Source organism: Heloderma suspectum, chromosome 1 (assembly GCF_057233095.1).
Source record: "Heloderma suspectum isolate Gila_16-S chromosome 1, 16-S_ref, whole genome shotgun sequence".
NCBI lineage: Eukaryota > Metazoa > Chordata > Lepidosauria > Squamata > Helodermatidae > Heloderma > Heloderma suspectum.
Genome location: NC_139458.1, coordinates 77,044,919 through 77,051,610, shown reverse-complemented (window position 1 = coordinate 77,051,610; position 6,692 = coordinate 77,044,919).

The following is a 6,692-nucleotide window of genomic DNA, read 5'->3' as shown; positions in this document are numbered from 1 at the left end:
TTCTTAGCTCAAAATGTGTTGAAAAATATGTATTGAGAGAAAATGGGCTCACAACCAAATCTCAGAAATGTTCCTTTTGATCAATAGATCAAGACTGCTGGTTGGAGGTGCTTGAACATCTCACAAGAATGGTCTTATCATAACCCCCTTCAGCTTAGGATAGCCCTCAGAGCCCAACTTGGAAGAGCACAGCAGCCACCGTGGCGAAATCTCCCTTGTTTGCTTTTTCATTTTAATTTTGGGTGATTGTAATGCAACTTGACATAGCTGTATTTGGCTTTCTTGCTTGCAGGGACCTCTGCATCCACAAGGGGGAGTACTTAAGAGAAAGGGGTTGGCGTTTTCTGGTCACGCCATTGTGTCATTTGCAGGAGCAAATAGGATGCATCTCATGGCCTGGGTGCTGATGCTGAAGATCAGACTGACTAGATTTGCTCTATATTGGCAAGATTCAAACTGCTATTTTTCTTATATCCACTGTCCACATAAACCTTAGTTTAGAATATAGAAAGCTCAGTGCTGTATTACAGGCTTAAGCAGGCTTCCTGCGTTTTGGGGTCCCTTGCACATTTCCTCCTTCACAGCAGTATTGCCTGGTAGGCACATACAAGCTATTATCTTTGTGCGGTTCTGCCTATGAGCTTAAAAGACATAATTATTCAGGTTAGTGTGCTTGGCGGGCTATTGCTGTGTTTGCTTTATAACTGGAAATCCAGCCATTGTTCCCTTTGCTGTAGTGTGGAGCATCCTTAGTTTCAGAGGCATTTGAAAAGAGCCATTTTGTATGGTCTTCCCTCTTCCCCCAGCCCAGGGGAGGTAACAAAGCCCAAGAGGGAGACTAAGGCAAAACAACATCACACATTTTATTGAATTTGAAATTCTTTGAAATTGCTCCACTGGCCAACCCAAATGGCTTGATCTTAATGCCACTTACAAAAGGTGCTCAGTCTTCGCCTTTGGCAAGTTTGTAGTGGGGAGTGAGAATGAAGAGGGACCACTGAGGGTGTCTCTATGATCTTGTATATAGGTAATACCATAAAGAGGGTACCTTCAGTGGACCTTGGAGATCATAATGGGTCACATGGAAGGAGTGGTCTGTAAGCTATACTGAGCCCAAGCTATATTTTTTATTTCATTTATGTCCCACCTTCCCTCTTGCAAAGAACCCAAGGTGGCTTACATGGTCCTCCTCTGCATTTTATCCTCACAACAACCCTGTGAGGTAGGTTAGGCTGGGAGTCAATGGCTGGCCCAAAGTCATCGAGTGAGCTTCATGGGCAAGTGGGGACTAGAACCTGGATCTCCCAAGTCCCAGTCCAACCACAACATCACACTGGCTCACAGTGTGCTTTCTTCACGTGGTATCCTTAATTGTGCAACAGTATGAATGGTCCTAAATGTAGAGTATGCTTGACACAGTAGTTAAGCTCTCTCTTCCCATGTAACCATATGATTTTCAGTCTCACTTGGAGGTGCCACATTAATAGAAATAGTCATAGCACTGGTTGGACTGGATGGCATGAGTCAGGCCTTCCAGTCATAACCTAAGGGTTCCCCTTAACCTGGTAGCTTGCTAGAAGCTTGGCAGGCTGGCTTTATGTAGGGTTTTCACATTTATGACTGCCTAGCTGTTTCCTAACCCCCTTCTAGTCACTCTTAAAATGTAATGGTCCTGTGGGCTGCGCAAGCATCATCAGTGGTATCCAGGTACTGGCTGAGGGGTATCTTGCTCTCACCCAGATCAGAGGCCTGAGGTTCTGGGGATTAATTTGGATTAATAAATATGCCACTCGTGGGTGTATGGGGAAGTGAAAATAGAGTGAAAATGCCCCAGGAGATTTTCAGACCATTTAATTCACCTAAAAATGGGCATCTCAAGGCTGTGTGTACTTCACCACTTTTGTACCGCTATGTGCAAGGCTAATCCTAGATGCTTTCTTCATCACTACCACCCACCAAACCCTGCACAGGATGAATGAACAAACTGGATGCAGTATAGGCCGTGCCTATAATTTGTCACAGTGAAGTGCCCAGGACCCACTGTGGCTGCTGCTTCCTCCAACCTGTTTTAGAGGAGAGGAAGTGAGTGAGAGGCCACATGTCTGTCCACTCACTTTCCCCATCATAAAGCTAGTTCTCACCTGGAACTAGCTTTATGATGGCCCAGGGCTCTTAGCCAGCTGGCGAGAAGGTGAGATGTCAAAAGAAAAAGTGACCAATGCTCTCCTTTGCCTCATGAGCTTGTGTGGAGGGGGAAATGGTGACTCACCATGAGCCTGGTGGCAAAGCCAGAGGAGAGTTTGAAAAATGGGTTGTGCCCAGAACAGCAGATGCTGTGCTTATATTAAGGCTTGTGAGAATGGACCATCAATAGGGCCTCAAACAACGCATTTCAGTATGTGGCAGTTCATATTCTAGCCAAGCGAAGGCAGCGCTTCCGGACAGACTAGCGCTAATCATTGTTCTTCTGCTGTAAGCTGCAACTGAAATTCCAACTGACTTCCCTTGCTATCGAGGGATATTATACATTTTCTGTAGGTACATCCCACTATGTTCTGTCCACACCAGTGCCCTTCGTGCTATTCTTCTGACTTCCTAAAGGGGTGTGGTTGTGACATGGGTAGTAACTTCTCGGCCACCTGAACCGATCACAGCTTAAAACGCATTTGTGATGTCCTTTGCAGTGGAACCCATTTTTTAAAAAATTATTTAGTTTTAATCTGTCTTTTAAGAAGTGTGATGTAGAACCCTGATTATGCAGTACTTTTGTATTGCTTAGGTACAAGTTAGTGACAGATTTAGCAAATCAAAAAACAAAACACATGCAAACCTCAAGCCTCAAAACTTGAGAGCTCTTCCTTTTTTAGTTGTCTCTTATTAAGTGAGCAATTAAGTGTAGAGAAATTGTTATATATGCACTTATAAATTAGCCCTTGGATTTCTGGTTTCTTTTATGTAAAACAATGTCTGAAATTATATTTTGAGATGAGTAGGGGCAGATAACAATAGAGCTGGTTCTCAAGCTGACAAAGGAACACCACGACTGAGTAGGGATACATAGTTCCAGTACTAGCAAAACTGGATATGGCGAAGCTGCTATAATAATTTGCCTGTCTCTATAAACTGACAGTTGCACAATTTCTTGGCATTGCTAAAAGTGAGAACCAGTGGTTTTCCACCATTCAGTTCACTCAATTATCCAAATGCTTCTTTGGTGAAGGTATGACTAGTTCAGCCTGGTGAGTCTGCAATGGTATATTAGGCTTTTAATTTCTTTCAACAGCTTCAAGACAATCTTCATAATATGAGCTGAAACCACAGCAGATTACAACTGCCAAAACAGAAAGCCTATTGTTTCATCTCCCACCCACCCCCACCCTGCTCCTGAATGGTGGGACGTTCTGGGCAGCTTTTATTGGATAAATTTCCTTTGCAGGAGAGGGCACTGGCGTCTTAATGTCTTTATTATAATTGGTTTGCTTCCACAGCTAAAGGTTGAGCAGGCATTACAGAGGCACAGAAACAAGCAGATAGCCAATGTGTCAAAACAATCTCTGCACCCTGGCATCATAAAATAAAAATTTTTATTTATAAAAATAAAAGGAGCCTGGGGAAGGAGGACCAGCCAGCAGCTGCACCAGGTGGATCCTGAACCTGAGCCTGCTTCTGCCCCCGCCCACAGGTACTTAAGGCGGGGCTGCCAGAGGCTGCTGGGGAAGGAGCACTTAGCGTCGCACTTGGAGTTGCGTAGGACCTGAAGATCTACCCACCTGCCTCTCCAGAGACACCAGCAGCCACAATACCAGCAGCAAATAGCAGCAGCAGCAGAGGGCAGCAGCTTTAAAGACAAGGGGAAGGGGCAAACGTGGACTATCTGCTCCTTCTTAGCTGCAGTTCTCTTTTATCTCTTTTATATTCTTTTAAACTGTTGTGTATTTTATATCTTAATATTTTAATATGTGCCTGGGAGGACTATTGGGCAACTCAGGGGGTGGGGGAGGTGCCACCATAACTGTGGTCACGGGCAGGGGGAGGTATGGTGTTGGGGGATTAACAGGCCAGCTGAGGAGAAGAGGGGCTAGACACCTTACAGCTGTCCCCTCTTCTGGTTCTTCCCCCAACCTGATGGTTCCTGGCAGCCTTACCAGTCTGCCCTCGGGTCTGGTGGTGCTGCTGCTGAATGCCAGGTCGGCCCAAAGTAAGACCTCCCTCATCCATGATTTGATTGTGGATGAGGGGGCTGACCTGGCATGTATTACTGAGACCTGGGTGGGGGAACTGGGAGGGGTCACTCTCTACCAGCTGTGCCCTCCTGGGTACTCGGTGCAGCACCAACACCGACTTGAGGGTCGGGGAGGGGGGGTTGCCGTGGTCTATAGGAATTCAATCTCCCTCTCCAGGCTTCCTGCTCATTTGAGTGCAGATCTTGAGTGTTTGTACCTTGTGTTGGGTACCCAGGACAGATTAGGGATTCTGTTGGTGTACCGCCCACCCCACTGCCCATCAGACTCCCTGCCTGAGCTGACGGAGGTGGTCTCGGACTTGGTGTTGAGGACCCCCAGGATGATGGTCCTGGGGGATCTCAACTTCCATGCTGAGGCCGCTGTATCCAGGGCAGCTCAGGACTTCATGGCCGCCATGACAACCATGGGGCTGTCCCAACATGTCATCGGCCCAACGCATATAAAAGGACACACACTTGATCTGGTTTTCTCGACTGGGCAGGTGGATGGTGATCTGAAAGTGGAGGAATTAACATCTGTCCCTTTGTCATGGTCAGATCACTTCCTGCTGAGGTTTAGACTCCTGGCGGCCTTTCCCCTCTGCAAGGGTGGGGGACCTATTAAAATGGTCCGCCCCCGGAGATTAATGGATTCCGATGGATTCCAGAGGGCTCTGGGGGATTTTCCTGCTGGTATGGCTGGTGCTCCTGTCGAAGCCCAGGTCGCTCTGTGGAATGCAGAGATGACTCGGGCAGTTGACATGATCGCGCCCAAGCGCCCTCTCCCTCTGAGCAGAGCCCGGCCAGCTCCTTGGTATACACCTGAGCTGAGGGCAATGAAGCAAGAGGGGAGACGGCTAGAACGCAGGTGGAGGAAAACTTGTGCTGAGTCTGACCGAACACAGGTAAGAGCCCGCTATCGAGCCTACTCTGTGGCGGTGAGGGTGGCAAAGAGGCAGTTCTTTTCCACCAGCATTGCATCTTCTCAGTGTCGTCCGGCGGAGCTTTTCCGAGTGGTTCGCGTCCTGTTACATTCTGGGCCAGGGAGAGAGACGGTGGAACCCTCGGTAGCACGCTATGACGAGTTTGCGCGGCACTTTGAGGATAAAGTTGCTCAGATTCATCATGAATTGGACACCACCATTAATGCAGTTCCATTGGTAGAGGCGTTCAGAGCACCGTCTGGTCCAGTTTTATTGGATGAGTTTCAGTTACTGAGGCCTGAGGATGCGGACAAGGTGCTTGGCCAAGTCCGATCGACCACTTGTGTGCTTGACCCTTGCCCTTCATGGCTTATTAAATCAAGCAAGGAGGGGTTGTCCGGCTGGGTCCAGGAGGTTGTAAATTCCTCCTTGAGAGAGGGAGTGGTGCCTGCTGCTTTAAAAGAGGCGGTAATTAGACCACTCCTGAAAAAGCCTAACCTGGACCCAGAGGATGTTAACAATTATAGGCCAGTGGCCAACATCCCCTTCCTGGGCAAGGTGCTTGAGCGGGTGGTTGTAGGACAGCTCCAGGCACTCTTGAATGAAACGGATTATCTAGATCCATTTCAATCGGGCTTCAGGCCTGGTTTTGGAACGGAAACTGCCTTGGTCGCCCTGTGGGATGACCTCTGCCGGGAGAGGGAAGGGGGAGTGCGACCCTGTTGATTCTCCTGGACCTCTCAGCGGCTTTCGATACCATCGACCATGGTATCCTTCTGGATAGGTTGTCTGGGTTGGGAGTTGGAGGCACTGCACTACAGTGGTTCCGCTCCTACTTGGATGGCCAATTCCAGAAGGTGGTGCTGGGGGATTATTGCTCTGTGCCATGGCAATTGTGCCATGGGGTTCCACAGGGCTCTATTTTATCCCCCATGCTGTTTAATATCTACATGAAACCGCTGGGGGAGGTTATCCGGAGGTGTGGGCTGAGATGCCATCAATATGCGGATGACACCCAGCTCTACCTCTCTTTTTCAACAAAACCAGGTGAGGCAGTGGCTGTTCTGAACCAGTGCCTGGGCACGGTAATGGACTGGATGAGGGCTAATAAACTGAAACTCAATCCAGACAAGACGGAGGTACTGTTAGTGGGTGGTTCGTCTGCCCGGCTAGGTGATATTCAACTTGTTCTGGAGGGGGTTGCACTCCCCCTAAAGGATCAGGTTCGTAGTTTGGGGGTGCTCTTGGATCCAGAATTGTCACTTGAGGCACAGGTGAACTCAGTGGCACGGAGCACCTTTTATCAGCTTAGGCTGGTATACCAACTACGCCCTTATCTGGACAGAGATAGCCTAGCTACAGTTATCCATGCTCTGATAACTTCTCGTCTGGATTAGTGCAATGCGTTATACGTGGGGCTGCCTTTGAAAACGGTCCAGAAACTTCAGCTGGTCCAAAATAGGGCAGCAAGATTGTTAACAGGGACTGGCCTGCGAGCTCATATTACGCCAGTACTTTTCCAGCTGCACTGGCTGCCAGTCCATTTC